The sequence below is a fragment of the Pseudophryne corroboree genome, chromosome 8, assembly GCF_028390025.1.
Source record: "Pseudophryne corroboree isolate aPseCor3 chromosome 8, aPseCor3.hap2, whole genome shotgun sequence".
Classification (NCBI taxonomy): domain Eukaryota; kingdom Metazoa; phylum Chordata; class Amphibia; order Anura; family Myobatrachidae; genus Pseudophryne; species Pseudophryne corroboree.
The window spans coordinates 119,577,933-119,594,955 of record NC_086451.1 but is presented as its reverse complement, the minus strand read 5'-3'; the positions used below and the strand labels follow the sequence as shown (position 1 = coordinate 119,594,955).

General features: G+C 43.7%; 1 protein-coding gene and 1 pseudogene across 1 annotated transcript in view; both read right to left on the bottom strand.

The window, feature by feature from the left end:
• BRINP1 (BMP/retinoic acid inducible neural specific 1) overlaps window positions 1-17,023 on the bottom strand; it is a 375,138-nt gene that overhangs the window by 304,808 nt on the left and 53,307 nt on the right. The window lies entirely within an intron of this gene.
• On the bottom strand, window positions 5,750-5,868 carry LOC134950093 (5S ribosomal RNA; annotated as a pseudogene).

The following is a 17,023-nucleotide window of genomic DNA, read 5'->3' as shown; positions in this document are numbered from 1 at the left end:
CTTACAGGGTTTGAATGATAAAATGTGCCATAATGATTAGCAGTCAGCACAGGTAAAGTCCTTGTGTGCCATCTGCCATCTATGCATGAGCAGTAAGAATAATAGGATTTTAATACCTACCGGTAAATCCTTTTCTCTTAGTCCGTAGAGGATGCTGGGGTCACATCAAGAACCATGGGGTATAGACGGGATCCGCAGGAGACATGGGCACTTTAAGACTGTGAATGGGTGTGAACTGGCTCCTCCTTCTATGCCCCTCCTCCAGACTCCAGTTATAGGAACTGTGCCCAGGGAGACGGACATTTCGAGGAAAGGATTTAATGTTAAACCACGGTGAGCGTCTTACCAGCTCACACCTCAAGCATGCCGCAGAACGTGGCATTCCACAGAATACAAGCCAACGGCATGAACAATTGCAGTACCTGGCTGACAAGAAACGTAACACAACATGTGTGTAACCACAACTAATAACTGCAGATACAGTACGCACTGGGACGGGCGCCCAGCATCCTCTACGGACTAAGAGAAAAGGATTTACTGGTAGGTATTAAAATCTTTTTTTCTCATACGTCCTAGAGGATGCTGGGGTTACATCAAGAAACATGGGGTTATACCAAAGCTCTAGAATGGGCGGGAGAGTGGGGACGACTCTGCAGTACCGAATGACCCAACTTGAGGTCAACCTCGGCCAAGGTATTAAACTGTATTACCAGCTTTCTAGTAGAATGGGCCTTCACCTATTTTGGTTACGGCAATCCTGCCGTGAGATGAGCATACTGAATCGTACCACAGATCCAGCGCGCAACGGTCTGCTTGGAAACAGGACACCCAATCTCGTTGTGAGCAAACAGAACAAACAGAGCCTATGTTCCTAAACGGAGCCATCCTGGCTACCTACATTTTTCAAAACTCTGACCACATGCAGAGACTTCGACTCAGCGTAGGCGTCGGTAGTCACAGGCACCACCATAGGTTGGTACATGTGGAAAGAAGAAAAACACCACCTCAGGTAGAATTTGCTGACGAGTTTCCAACTCTGCTTTATCTTCATGGAAGATCAAATAAGGTCTCTTGTGAGACCAGGTCGCTAACTCAGACACTCGTCTTGCGTATGTCAAGGCCAACCTGATGACCACTTTCCAAGTGATGAAATTCACTCCTCCTTACTTAAAGGTTCAAACCAATATGATTGAAAAAACTGCAACACCCCATTAAAATCCCATGGTGCCACTGGGGCACAAATGGAGGTTGGATGTGCAACACGCCCTTCACGACAGTCTGACCTTCTGGAAGGGAGTCCAATTTATTCTAAAAGAAACCCGCTAAGGCCGATTTTAATTGAGCCCAAGTTTAGTCCCACATCCACACCTGCTTGCAGAAAAAATGGAGAAAACGTCCTAGCTGAAAACTCTGCCGTAGGAGTCTTCTTGGATTCACACCAAGAAACGTATTTTCTCCAAATACGGTAGTAATGTGTAGACGTTACCCCTTTTCTAGCCCGAAAAAGTGTGGAGAACTAATTCCGTGGGAATACACTTACGGATTAGGATTTGGCGGTCAACCGCCATGTCGTCATAGTCGCGGTAAGACCTAATACACGCACGGCCCCTGCCGCAACAGGTCCTCACACAAAGGTAAAAAGCCTGGGATCTCCTATGAGTAATTCCTGAGATCTAGATACCAAGCTCTTCTTGGCCAGCCTGGGACCATGAGGCTCGCTCAAATTTCCTTTTTATGATCCCAGAGCTTTTGGAATGAAAGAACCCGTAGGGAATACATATACCGCCTGAAAACACCCACGGTGTCACCAGTGCATTCTCTGTTCCTGTTTGAGGGTCCCTTGACCTGGAACTCTGAAGCTTCTTGCTGAGACGAGATGCCATCATTCCTACTTGAGGAAATCCCAACGACCTGTCACCTTTTCGAAGACTACTTGGAGGAAGTCTCCCCTCTCCTGGATGGAGATCTTGTCTGCTGAGGAAGTCTGCTTCTCAGCTGTCCACTCTTGGAACAAACATCGCCGACAGAGCGCTTGTATGTTTCTCTGTCCAGTGGAAAACCCTTGTGGTTTATTCCATTGCTGTTCTGCTTTTTGTCTGTAGAAAACCGTTGTAAACGGCCCTTAACTCTAGACCGTTTATGTGGTGACAAGTTTCCTAACTTGACCATCTTCCTTGGAAGTTTTTCCCCCTGTGTGACTGCCCCCCGCCTCGGAGGCTTGCGTCCGTGGTCGCAGGGTCCAGTCCTGGATCTCGAACCTGTGCCCCTCTAGGAGGTGAGGACTGCGCAGCCACCACAGGAGTGAGATTCTGGTCTTGGAAGACAGGATTATCCTCCGGTGTATGTGTAGGTGGGAACCGGACCACTTGTCCAACGGGGCCCACTGGAACACCCTGGCATGGAACCTGCCAAACTGAGTGGCCTCGTAGACCGCAACCATCTTTCCCAGCAACTGAATGTATTGATGAATTGACACTCTTGCTGGTCTCGAAAGTTGTTTGACCAGACTCTGGATCTCTAGAGCCTTTTCCCTTGGAAGAAAAAACTCTCTGTAGTTCTGTTTCTAGTATTATTCCCAAAACCGACAACTGCATCGTTGGGACCAACAGTGAATTCAGGAGTCAACCCTGTTGTTGAAGAACTGTCAGGGAGAGTGCAATTGTGACTCCTTACTAGCAACGGTGAACCATCATTACCGCCATCACTCTGAAATTGGTAATGACAACCCTGAATTGCAAACCTCAGGTAAGCCTAATGAGGAGAAAAAAGTAATTAGGCCTCCGTTATGTCTACTGAGACCATGAAAAAAAAATCCTTTTTTCCAGATTGGAAATCACTGCTGAGAGATTCCATCTTTGATTTTAATTTCTTTAAGTAGAAATTGATGGATTTCAGATTTAGGATTGGTCTGACCGAGCCGTCTGGCTTCGGGACCACGAAGAGGCTTCAATAAAAGCCTTCTCCCTGTTGTGACAGGGAAAACCAGGACAATGATCTGATCCTGATACAACCTTTGTATTGCGTCGCATACTACCTACCCGTCCGGAGGAGAATCGGTAATTTTAAAAATTGGTGAGGGGAAACTTCTGGAAACTCCAGTATGTACCCCTGGGACACTATTCGTAAAAACTCCTGGGTCCAGGTCCGTTCCAGGACTGACTGAAGAGTTTTAGACGATGCCCAACCAGTGCTGGCTCCTGCAAGAGAGTCACAGCGTCATGCGGTGATGTGGTAGAAACAGAGGATGATCTCTTCTCCTGTGATCTTGAAGAGGTTGTGGACCTCTTCCCTTTTCTCCTTCCTCTACCTGCAAAGAAAGAGGAATCTGTATCTATTAGGCCGAAATGACTAGATCCGACAATGATGTGTCATCATCCATAGTGAGGGAACATAGGGCAAGAAGGCGGACTTACCAGCGGCAGCTGTCGAGATGAAATTCACTAGGCCGTCACCAAACCAGGCTTCACCTTCATAGGGAAGAGACTCCCCTTCTTCTCAGAGTCAGCATCGAGACCGCCATGGAATTGGCCCGTGAACCCAAGAGTCCTATATCCCTTGCAGTCGCACAAAAGTATGCTGCAGTGTCCTTGATATGACCCAACATAAGGAGTATCCCATCTCTCCCCAGGGTATCTACATCGGATGACAAGGTACCCGACCATATTTGAATACTACTACTCCCCTATGCGCATGTAATGGCAGGACTAACTAACGTAGTCTTGGAGACATAACTAGAAAATAACGTAGCTTCCTGCATACGATCCACTGTATTTGTGACAGGGCACCGTGCAGAACAGGGGGCAACTCCCACTTTATTCTGTCCGCGGCGGGAAAAGAAATAAACAATCAGAATCCTCATGAGGATTTGAAACCATTTTGTCAGTGCTGACCCAGACTTTCTCACACAGAGCTCTCAGCACATGAGAATGAGGAACGATACCTCAGCTTTCATTATAACTTTATATATACATACACATACACAACTATATATATATATATATATATATATATATATACATATCTATATACATATCCACACATAGACCCTTCTGTCAGGAACAGCCAGAGTCCTCAGTGACGTCTTTAATATGCACTACTCATGTACTGAATGCTCTTTTTTTTTTTTTTTTTGCGGATGTAATCTGGAAACCTTATGGTCGACATAGGAAACAGTATCCGTGTCGATATCAGGGAGTAGTAACTGGGCAGTGCGACCCCGAGGGGTCTGAGGGAAATATAACTATGAATATGACATCCTCCATAGATATTTCTACGTCTGTGTTGGGTACACAGAGTCATTCAACCTTACTCATATATATATATATATATATATATATATATAGGATAGTGGATAAGGTGTTTCTAAGCGACCAACGGTGTCACATAAAATTAGGGAGACCAAAAATATATTAAAATATTTTTACAATTTATTACAAAGCACACCAGTAAAAAAAACAAGTAGAGTACCAGAACCACAGATAAATGACTACTATAAAATCTCTGGAGCTGGCTAAAAATACAGAAAATTAATCTATAAAATATAAGATATGGGGACCATCAACTACATAAAATGACGGTAAAACAAGATAAAAAAGAACCATAAAATCGCTTAACTTGAGAGGATGGGTTAAGTCTGGTAGCATCCAACGCGTTTCGTCCTATCTGGACTTCATCAAGGGGTGGTATGTGAGTGGGACAGCTCAGATATATATACATGCACTAATGAGGAAGTGATTACTACCTCACTTCCTGTCAATTACAGGCTCAAAAATAAAAGATATTGTTTGAAGTAGCAAAATGAAGTGCTGGTACTTCCTCTACACTATTATCCTAATACTGAGGTAAACCGCTGTGTTAAAAACACTAATTTGTTATTAAAAAGGTGTTTTATACATTAAAAAGTCCTTTTCTCCGGACTTCCGGTCCGGGCTGCGGATGACATCACATCCGCCCCACGTCCTGCGTCGGACGACTTCTTCTGTGCATGCGACGGCTCCGGTTGACGGACCTCGGATCCCCGTGCGCTACTGCGCCTGCGCCCGCCCAGTGTAGCCCGATCAGGTTACGCTAGATGTCCTAGCTCCTATGTTGAACATACGGCGGCGATTTTCTTGTAGCAGAACATGCTGGCAGACATTTCTTTTGAAAAATGTACAGTCCCGGCGGCCATCTTTGATATGAAAGTTCAGCTGAAATCCAATAGTGCTCGCAAACCGGGAGTACAATTAAGAGAGAAAAAAAGAAAAAGAGAGTAGTTTGAGTTTTGCGTTTAAAATGGCCCATAGCTAATTTCCACTTTGTCCATATCCTCTAAATATTAGATATGAATAAATTTTAATATTAATAAATAATATACATGTCCAAAAAGGTTTGCTTACAAACCGATAATGAAGGGGAGTGGCGGCAATACATATCCTTCTACGGAAATAATGATGATAGGTATCCAAGTTATAAGAACACATAGGGATCGTAATAGTCCCCCATGCATACACATGTGTATACATATACATACCCATATACGTGTACATATATACACATACGCAAACATAGATCCACATACACATTTGTGTGCATGGCTGGGTAATTAGTGTTTTCATGTTTGAATTCTATGTTCATATGAGTCCCCTGTATATTTAGCTCATTCAGTGTACCACAGAGTATACACCAGAGCTCCCCAAAAGAATAAAGGGTTTGAGAAGAGAAGTTTGAATAAAAATAGAGGTATATACAGCCTCATATTCCTCTTTTAAAAATACAGCACCCAGTATTCCATGATGGTCTCCCATCTATGTACTGGCTGGGCCCGACACTGCTTGGCTTCCAAGATCAGGCGGAGTTGGGCATCTCCAGTGTGGTATGGCTGTAGTGGTGATATGAAACAGAGGTGGAAGGATGAAAGTGCATGAAAACGGAAAGGAGAGGTAAGGAAGGTCACTCTGGTGGTCAAGAGGAGATGTAAAAAACGGCTTACGTCACAGAAACGGGACTATTTCATAGCCCTCGTTGAAGCCATCTGGATGAAGGGTGTTCAATTCGAAAATCCAGTACATCTCCCTTCTAGATAGAAGGTTGGAAAGATCTCCACCTCTCTCTTCAAGTGCAACCAACTCAATGCCTTTAAACGTTAGTTTATCAGGGTCTGAATTATGGCATAAATGAAAGTGCTTCGACACTGCATGTGTCAGGACCTTGTTTTTGATGTTTCTCACATGTTCCTGGATACGGCGCTTCAAGGGTCTCTTAGTTTTCCCAATGTATTTCATTCTGCATGAACATTCCAGCATGTAGATGACCGAGACGGTATTGCAGTTGATAAACTGTTTAATTGTATAGTCTTTGGAGTTGTTGGTATTCTTGAAAGTTTTCCTATTGGGATGTAGATACCGACACACATTGCAGCTACCACACTTATAGCAACCCACACACTTTGGCATCCTGGAGAGAACTTCCGGATTTCTCAACATGCTTAGTGCCACAAGATCCTTCAGGTTTTGTGATTTCCTGAATACCACTGATGGTTCCTTTGGGAGATAGTCTTTCAAAATGGGGTCTATCAGGAGGATGTTCCAGTGTTTTCTCAAAGTTCTTTTTATAAGGTGCTCATGTCTGCTGTCTTTCTTCTCCCTAGGTTTATACTTTAAGAGGTGTTCTCTCTCAAGTTTCTTTGTCTTAACGTTGGCTTCTTCCAATAAATGGTTTGGATATCCTTTCTCCTTGAATCTTTCAGTATAAACTTGTAGCTGTTGATCCCGGTCCTCATTGTTCTTGCAGTTCCTGGCTATTCTATTGAATTGTGAGAATGGGATGTTGTTCTTCCATTGTTGACAGTGGTTGCTCTTATAGTGCACATAGCTATTCATGTCGACCTTCTTAATGTAGTTCTTGGTGACCACTTCCTTCCCCGAATGTGTCAGTACCAGGTCCAGAAATTCAATCTTATCCGTACTATCATTGGCAGTAAAACTAAGATTCATAGAATTGTTAGATATATACGTAAAAAATTCCTTAAAACTCACATTGTCGCCATCCCATATGATTAAAATATCGTCTATATAACATTTATAAAAAACGATGTTCTGCTGAAATGGATGATCCTTAAAAACGTAATCATTTTCCCATTGTCCCATAAAAAGATTAGTGAAACTTGGTGCAAAGATCGTGCCCATGGCGGTTCCACAGATTTGAAGGAAGAAATCATTTAAAAACTTAAAATAGTTACGTTTTAAAATGAAATTCATCAGTTCGCATAGAAAGATTCTGTGTTCTTCTGTAATCAGGGCATCTTTGCTAAGAAATTGATTACAGGCTTCGATACCCTTGTCGTGTTCTATGCAGGTGTAAAGTGACTGTACATCAATGGTGACCCATCTATATGTGTCTTGCCATTCGAAGGATTCCATTAAATTAAGAACTGATGTAGTGTCTTTCAGATACGCTGGTAGGTTTACCACATGTTTCCTCAGAAATATGTCCACATATTCTGATAGATGGGATGTTAGGGAGTCAATTCCAGCAACAATGGGTCTTCCTGGGGGATTTGTCATAGATTTGTGCACTTTGGGTAAAAAGTAAAAGATGGGGGGGGTGGTGTTGGAATTAAACAGGTACTGGAATTCATTTTTAGTGAGAATTTCACTCCTGAAGCCTTTCAGGAGGATGGCTCTAAGTTCTTCCACATATGTTTCTTTCGGATCTGTTGGGAGTGGTGTATAAGAATTTCTATCCCCCAGAAGTCTTTTTGCCTCTTCAACATAGGCCTCCCGATCCATTATAACCAATCCCCCCCCCCCCTTGTCAGCAGATTTTATGACAATATTTTTGTTATCCTGGAGTTGCTTGATGGCCTTTGCTTCTCTATATCGTTATGTTTTTCTCCTTGATAGGTTCGATTTCAGTGTCGCACAGATCTTTTTTTACCAAATCATAGAAGATACCCACATTGTGGCCCTTGGATTCCAAGGGGTAAAATTTCGAAGTAGTTTTAATCCTGACTTAGACTGTTCATAATTCTGGATGATGGCGTCTTCTTTTTTAAGGTAATGCCTTTTTAGAGTTAATTTTCTTACGAATTTATTCAGATCAATAAAAACATCAAATTTGTTCATTCCCTTGGTGGGTGCGTAAGAAAGTCCTTTATTTAGTAGTGAGGTTTCGTATTCTGATAGTACATGACTGGATAAGTTGAATATTCCTTTCGGTGCCACCTGTTCTACTGTAGGTGCCTCTTTTTGTTGTTGTACTGGCTTGTTCCTCCTGTCCCCGCGACATCCTCTTCTTCTATGAACCTCCTTTTCAAAGGTGTTATGTGTGTAACTCTTTCCTTTGGGACGTTCCTTGCTGTGTCTCGGAATCGGTTGTTTGGGACTGGTGATAAAAAATCCCCCTCATTAATCTTAATTCTATTACTCTCATAGTCTTGCTTGTCCCTTATAAACTTTTTCCCTTATTTCCTATAACCTCATCTTCAATATGTTCTAATTTCTTGTTAAGTACCTTTTCATTAATCTTGAAGTCCTCCTTGTCTTTATATACTTCCAATTTTACCTCAGTCTCCTTAATCTCTGATTCCAAAATGGAGATGAGGCGTTTCTTCTCCGTAATAAGTAATCGCATAAGTTTAACTGAACAGCTGTGGAGTGTGTTGTCCCACTCTTTCATGAAATCTGGATTTTCTGTTCCAAATGTGGGTTGCTTCATAATTCTAAGTCCCCTGGGTACTCTATCCACGCTGATGTAATGCTCTAGCACCTTCACTTCCCACCATGCTTTCACTTCTTTCACTAAGAGTCTTTCCATACTCCAAAACATTTCATCAAGTGTATCAGTATTGGGTACATTCTCCGGGGTGTTGCTTTCATTGAAAATCTTGTGGCATACATTGCTTCTTTTACTGGTGCGTTCACTGGTTCTAAACATACTATGTGTGTGGTATCGACTTGTTGTAGGCAGCCGTAAGTAGGTAATACCAGAGATAATGCGTGAAGAGAGAGAACAAACTGCGCCAATATGCAATTGCCAATCAGCACTAGTGGTTAGACCAATACAACAATAGGTAAAATAAATAAATCAATAAATATATACCTATAAAATGGAGGACACTCCCTTGGGTATAATAGGGTGTCTGTTACACCTTAAAAAATAAGCATTGGTAAAGTGCTTTATGGATAATGTAAATAGGATAGTGGATAAGGTGTTTCTAAGTGACCAACGGTGTCACATAAAATTAGGGAGACCAGAGATTTTATAGTAGTCATTTATCTGTGGTTCTGGTACTCTACTTGTTTTTTTTACTGGTGTGTTTTGTAATAAATTGTAAAAATATTTTAATATATTTTTGGTCTCCCTAATTTTATGTGACACCGTTGGTCGCTTAGAAACACCTTATCCACTATCCTATTTACATTATCCATAAAGCACTTTACCAATGCTTATTTTTTAAGGTGTAGCAGACACCCTATTATACCCAAGGGAGTGTCCTCCAAGGGAGATTTTATAGGTATATATTTATTGATTTATTTATTTTACCTATTGTTGTATTGGTCTAACCACTAGTGCTGATTGGCAATCGCATATTGGCGCGGTTTGTTCTCTCTCTTCACGCATATATATATATATATATATATAGATAGATAAACATGGGTCCGGCACTCCACGATTAAAAATATTGCTGCTCTGGTGCCATTACATGTACTGCTTGTACAATAATATATTTACCACCGTGCGGCACTCAGCTTGTTGTAACAAAAAACTCTGGAAACCAGATGAACATAACAACGTTTCAGTGCTCTCAAGCACTGAAACGTTGTTATATTCATCTGGTTTCCAGAGTTTTTTGTTACAACAAGCTGAGTGCCGCACGGTGGTAAATATAAATATATATATATATATATAGATATAGATATAGATATATACACACATATATATACCCTTTCTGATATGCAAATTTTCTACCCAGTCAGATAATGGTGGTGCCCACATGGTCACCCACACCCGTCTGTGTCCCTAATATCGTTTTCTCTAGGGAAAAACATTCAGCCACCGACGTGTCGACACACAAGTACCAAGTAGCATCAAAAGCCGGCGGTGTCGACAGGGTCACTCCCACAGCCATTTGTGGGACGAGCACTCAGCCTCAGACATGCCGACACACGTATACCAAACACCCACCGACACACCGGGCATATAGGGGACAGACCCACAGTAAAGTCTGTCAGGAAGACACAGATGGAGTTTGCCAGCTCACAACCAAGCGCTCAATCCCGGTTCTCCAACCTTTTTATATTGCCTCAGACCTTATAAGTAACTTATATTGCCTCAAACCAACTGTGCCCCCCCCCCCCCCCCCCGTTTTTCACTCTGTTATGTATACAGCAGTGTGAGGAAGGACCAGCATCTCTACAAGAGAAAATGGCGCTGATGGGAGCTGTGAGGGCTAAGCCCCACCCCCTTAATGGAGCGCTTCAGCCCCGCTATTTTTTATTATATTTATACTGGTGGGGGTCAGGATTTAGTGCCTAGGCACTCATACCCTTGTTTTCCAGTCACATATGAGGATTTTATGCTGCCCAGGGCGCCCCCCCCCCCCCCGCGCACCCTGCACCCTACAGTGCCGCTGTGTGTGGGAGCATGGCGCGCAGCGCGATCGCTGTGCGGTACCTCAGAAGCCGTTACTGAAGTCTTCTTTTCTTCTTCTACTCACCTGTCTTCTGACTTCTGGCTCTGCAAGGGGGGTGACGGCGGGCTCTGGGAATGAACCCCTAGGCGTACCTAGTGTTCCAAACCCTCAGGAGCTAATGGTATCCTGTAGCCAAAGAGGCAGAGCCTTTAAACTCACTAGAAGTAGGTCTGACTTCTCTCCCCTAAGTCCCACGAAGCAGGGAGACTGTTGCCAGCAGTCTCCCTGAAAATAAAAAACCTAACAAAAGTCTTTTTCCGAGAAACTCAGTAGAGCTCCTCAAAGTGCATCCAGTCTGCCTGGGCACAGATCTAAACTGGAGTCTGGAGGAGGGACATAGAGGGAGGAGCCAGTTCACACCCATTCAAAATCTTAAAGTGCCCATGTCTCCTGCGGATCCCGTCTATACCCCATGGTTCTTGATGTGACCCCAGCATCCTCTAGGACGTATGAGAATTTAAGTTACTAGTGATATATTGTTAACACAAAAGACATAGAGGCATATACAGTACTATATTTATTTACCAGTAATGTCAACTTGCACATGCACTGACGGACTTCTGTGCATCCACAGAAGCTCTACTGGGTCCAAACCTGGCAGTAAAGTAATCGCATTAGTCACACTTTGCTTTTTACAAATCACAGGGACGTACTACTATTTAGGTTTTTGGTATTTTCACAATATAGGCGTCGGTAAGAAATTAAAACAAAGGTAAATTTGCCTCAAATTCAAGCCAGAGGATAATTACAGGTGCGCAGGATTTCCCATTTAGGCTAAACTCAGCACTCAACAATACCATCTCTGCATACAGTACAATCTCGTCTCAAATTCACTTTCTCAGAGCTACCTTTGATCTGCCTTGTCTCAATCCCACTGATAGGACTTCTCCTGTGCTACTCCCTTCTTATGAATTTTCCTATCACTCCCGATCACGATAGTTCTCCCAAAGCCTTCAAATCTTAAATGCTCTCGCAAAACAAATCTCTTTAATAGAGCATACCCTACTGCTACCTACAGTATACTACCCCCATACTGCACCCATTCAAATTACCAGTCTTAGCTACACTCTCACCTCTTGTTTCCATAGTGCCTTCTTCAATTTCTCTCATGAGCACTTCTAAAAAAAAAAACATTTAAAGACCAGTATGTGTCATTTCAATAAACTTTGCAGTATATACTGTACGTTCTATTTGTAGAGAATCTAATTACATAGCATAGCACATATTGGTGAAAGGTTTTCATAGAAAAAGCACAACTGGGCATTTATGGCAAGGGATGTACTAAGAGAGGAGAGGGTCAGTGTGCAGAATTAGTCAGGGCCCCCTCCTCTCTCTAGAAGACATCACATAGCGCAGGGCCGTAACTACGTGTATGCCAGGTGTGCCTGGCACACAGCGCAGTCGCCCTGAGGGCGCACCTGCCCACATCCCCATTAAGGGGGTCCAAAGTCTGCGGCATTGTAATGAGTCAGACTGACTCATTACAAGCCACCTGTCTGTGCTGCCGCCAGAGCGACCATTGAAAGCGGAGGTAATGTGTGATGGGAGAGGAGTGTGTTCGGATCCTGATCCCCGCTGCCCGGCTCCCGCCCCCACACTCCAGTTGCTGGCTCCCCTCTCCTGACCCCCGCTGCCCGACTCCTGCATGCAGAGGCACGCTGTCCGGCTCCCCTCTTCTAACCCCCGCCTCCCACATGCAGAGACAGGCTACCCGGCTACCGCCTCCTAACCCCCGCTGTCTGGCTCCTGCATGCTGAGGCAGGCTGCCGGCTCCCCCTTCCTGACCCCCGCTGCCCGGCTCCCGCCTCACACTTGCAGAGGCATGCTACCCGCCTCCTTAACCCCGCTGTCTGGCTCCCGCATGCTGCCGGCTCCCCCCTCCTGACCCCCGCTGCCCGGCTCCCGCCTCCCACACGCAGAGGCAGGCTACTCGCCTGCTAACCCCCGCTGCCCGGCTCCCACATGCTGAGGAACCGTACGCCGAGGCAGGTCTGGGCTGGCAGTGGCTGCATGAGGAGGTGAGCAGAGAGTGGAGATATATATATAGTTATGAGGCTGGGTGTGTATATGAGTATATGAGGGTGTGTGTGTGTGTGTGTGTGTGTGTGTGTGTGTGTGTATATGTGGCTTGGTGTGTGTGTATATATGTGGCTGTGTACACTGTACATGTATGTATATATGTGGTTGTGTGTATATAAATCTGGTATATACTTACGCCCTTCGCCTGCCGTAATTTGTAAAAAGGGGACTCTGTCTGCCGTAATGTGTAAAAAGTGGTCTCTGCCTGCCGTATTGTGTAAGAGGGGGACTCTGCTGCTGTAATGTGCAAAAAACGGGGGACACTGTCTGCCGTAATGTGTAAAAATGGGGACGCTGTCTGCCATAATGTGTAAAAAGTGGTCTCTGCCTGCCGTACTGTGTAAGAGGGGGACTCTGCTGCTGTAATGTGTAAAAAAGGGGGACACTGTCTGCCGTAATGTGTAAAAAGGGGACGCTGTCTGCCGTAATGTGTAAAAAGGGGACGCTGTCTGCCGTAATGCGTAGAAAGGGGACACTGTCTGCCATAATGTGAGGAATGGGCACGCTGTCTGCCGTAATGTGTAGAAAGGGGACGCTGTCTGCCGTAATGTGTAGAAAGGGCACGCTGTCTGCCGTAATGTGTAGAAAGAGCACGCTGTCTGCTGTAATGTGTAAAAAGTGGTCTCTGCCTGCCGTACTGTGTAAGAGGACGACTCTGCTGCTGTAATGTGTAAAAAACGGGGGACACTGTCTGCCGTAATGTGTAAAAAGGGGACGCTGTCTGCCATAATGTGTAGAAAGGGCACACTGTATGCCGCAATGTGTAGAAAGGGGACGCTGTCTGCCGTAATGTGTAAAAAGTGGTTTCTGTCTGCCGTACTGTGTAAGAGGGGGACTCTGCTGCTGTAATGTGTAAAAAAGGGGGACTGTCTGCCGTAATGTGTAAAAAAAAGGGGGACTGTAATGTGTAAAAAAGGGGGACTGTATGCCGTAATGTGTAAAAAGGGGGACTCTCTGCCGTAATGTGTAGAAAGGGGACGCTGTCTGCCGTAATGTATAAAAAGTGGTCTCTGCCTGCCGTACTGTGTAAGAGGGGGACTCTGCTGCTGTAATGTGTAAAAAAGGGGACTGTCTGCTGTAATGTGAAAAAAAGGGGGACTCTCTACCGTAATGTGTAAAAAGAGGATGCTGTCTGCCGTAATGTGCAAAAGGGACTCTGCCTGGTGCAGTGGCGCTACTATGCGGTGTAATTTGAATAATGGAGACTACTGTGCACCGTAATATGAATTGGTATTTTGTGACCACGCCCCTATATTTTTGACGCGCACTTACATAGGGGGGGCCGATGCCGTTTCTTGCACACAGCGCTAAAATGTCTAGTAACGGCACTGACATAGTGCATATAGGCCCACATTTATCAAGCCTTGGAGAGTGATAAAGTACCAACCAATCAGCTCCTTAGTGTAATTTTTCAAACACAGCCTGTAATATGACAGTAGGAGCTGGTTGGTTGCAAGGTTGGTATCACTGTGCAATTTATCATTCACCAAGGCTTGATAAATCTGGGCCATAGACTCTGGCTCAGTGCCAGAGTCTACTGCGCTCATCTCCAGGGAATTGGTGCAGTGGATATTTTCCTGGAGATTCTTTTACTGCGCAAGCGCAAAACCATATTCCCGGTGCTTTCTGCAGTGCTAACGTTCCCGATGCAGGACTCTGGAGAGGTAAATAATAATAAAATGGGTACAGGGTGTGCAGTGTGGGCCCCTCTGGACCCAGGGGCCCTTGTGCACCGCAAACCCTTCACCCATTATAAATATGCCACTGTTTGTCTCCTATTACAAGGGTTCTTGGTGATGAAGCAGATTCTAGATCAGGTGCAATTAGCCAGTTAAGAGTGTAAAAGTGTTTTTAATGAGGCGCTCAAAAAAGTTTGTGTTGACTAATTCTTGACACTTTTTAGAGAATGTATAAAACCATAAAACTATCAGTAAACAACAGAATAAAATATACATGAAAATTAGAACTAGAACTATCTTTCATGTATGCTAGTTAAAAGGGAATTCAGGATCAGCCTAGCATGGAAACATTTTAAATCATTGAACTGAAAACTCAATTTTTGTAAAAACAAGATACACAAAGTAGAAAAGATTCCTAGTACCACAAGAAATAAAAGAGTAAAATGTTATTCAAACATGTTAAAACATTCAGGGAATACGTTTTCATGAATTATATGCATTCACCCTTGAAAGATCTTACAAACATACAAACATTTTTAACAACTGGAATATATTTCAACTGCTGAAGTATTGAATCATTAGGTCAATAATTTAAACCAATGGAATAAATTACAGCGGTTGAAGTATTGGCAAAAATTATAACTGACCTCTGTGTATCTTCTTTAAGACGTGCCCAGAATTTGTGAGTCAGCATTGGAGCTGTACACTTAGACATCCTGGAAATTACAAATGTTGCTCAAGTGATTATTATTGATTTTATTTTAAAGGGTTTTTTTCAATGGTCAGGTCAATACCATAAAGCAAACCAGGTTATCGATTATTCTACTTCCTATGTGTGGTATATATTGTTCTGTCTGTCTCTACGTGGGGTGGGGAAGACTATATTATATAGGTATGGAGCATTTAAACAGCTGTTAAACTACTGTGTTGGCAATATGAAACCACTTTTAGGAAGGAGAAAGGCAGATTTTTTACATTTTAATTAAGTTGCTGCATCTCCAGGTCAGATGCTTTATTTGTGCATGCGTGTGCGTGTGCAGGGTGGTAACTAGGGGTGTGCCAGCGGTGCATTGCACACAGCGCATCTGCACTAAGGGCGCATCTGCAGGCACACACATGGAGCCACGCCGCACAAATTTTGCAGTGCCCGGCTATCTGGTTGAATGCTTCCGGCCCTGGCAGCTGTCAGCTGATTGGGGCGGGGGCTCCATTGCTGTGCCTTGCACACAGCGCTAAAATGTCTAGTTACACCACTGTGTGTGTCAGTCGCACACATATGGACAAATGTAGCAAATCAATTTGATCAATGTAAGCTACCCATGGTGTTTTCTTAATCCCAGTTATTTTATATTGCTAATAAGATGCATATTTTGAGTGAGAAAGAAGTGTGCCAACTTGGGCTGCTTGGCGTGACTGTAGCAACAGTTAGAAAGAACACATTAGTAAGCCACACAATTACAAATTTTTGGTACAAGACCATCTACATACTTAATAGCACACTTTGGGGATTTTTTTTACCTTTTTTCACTTTGGATATATTTTTAACTTGTATACAGTATATACTGTATATTGTGATAAAGACACAGGGATAGTTAGAAAAGAGAGATATGTTTGTCCCGGGTTTCCGAGCTATGTGATTTAAACCCCCAGGAAATGTATGTTTCTGCAAACAGACTTGGTTAAATTTTGGCCTTTAGTAAAAGCCGGTTAAGGGTTCCTTGGGTTATGGATGGAGAGTGAGAAGGCAGGCTCCATCCATTAGGCCCATTTTGCGTCTTCAGCCCGAGAGCAGGCTTATTAGTACCTCTTCCTGTAAGAGGCTGATATATGGTGTGCCAGAACTCTACTCAGGGTCTCACTACATGGTATTACGACAGAAAAATTACTAATATGATTGGACAAATTAGATGACATGATCGTGCATTAGTTCCAAAAGACCACACACTTCCCAGCATAACCGCACACTTGAAATACTTCCAACTTTCACTCAATCATCTGTAAACACATCCAACTGTAACACAGAGACACTACTCACAGAAGAGCAGCACATTGCTGCCTCACTGACAGCATCCCAATGCTGACTCATTGACAGCAGCCCATCACTGCCTCACTGACAGCAGCACATCCCTGCATCACTGACAGCAGCACATCCCTTCCTCATTGACAGTAGCCCATCACTACCTCACTGACAGCAGCCCATTGCTGCCTCACTGACGGAAGCACATCACTGCCTCAATGACAGAATATCCCTGCCTCACTGACAGCAGCACATCACTGCCTCACTGACAGCAGCACATTTCTGCCTCACTGACAGCAGCACATGACTGCCTCACTGACAGCAGAACATCACCACCTTACTGACAGAAGCACATTTCTGCCTCACTGACAGCAGCACATCGCCTCCTCACTGACAGCAGCACATCCATGCCTCACTGATAGCAGCACATCACTGACAGACCTAAAACACTTCTGACAAACATTTCAATTGCTTTATTCACTTACACTGTTATCTAGTTACATGTTTATTCATTTTCAAATAATTAAACAGTCTATTTTGAGCTATTTTTCCTCCTATTCTGTATATGTTACC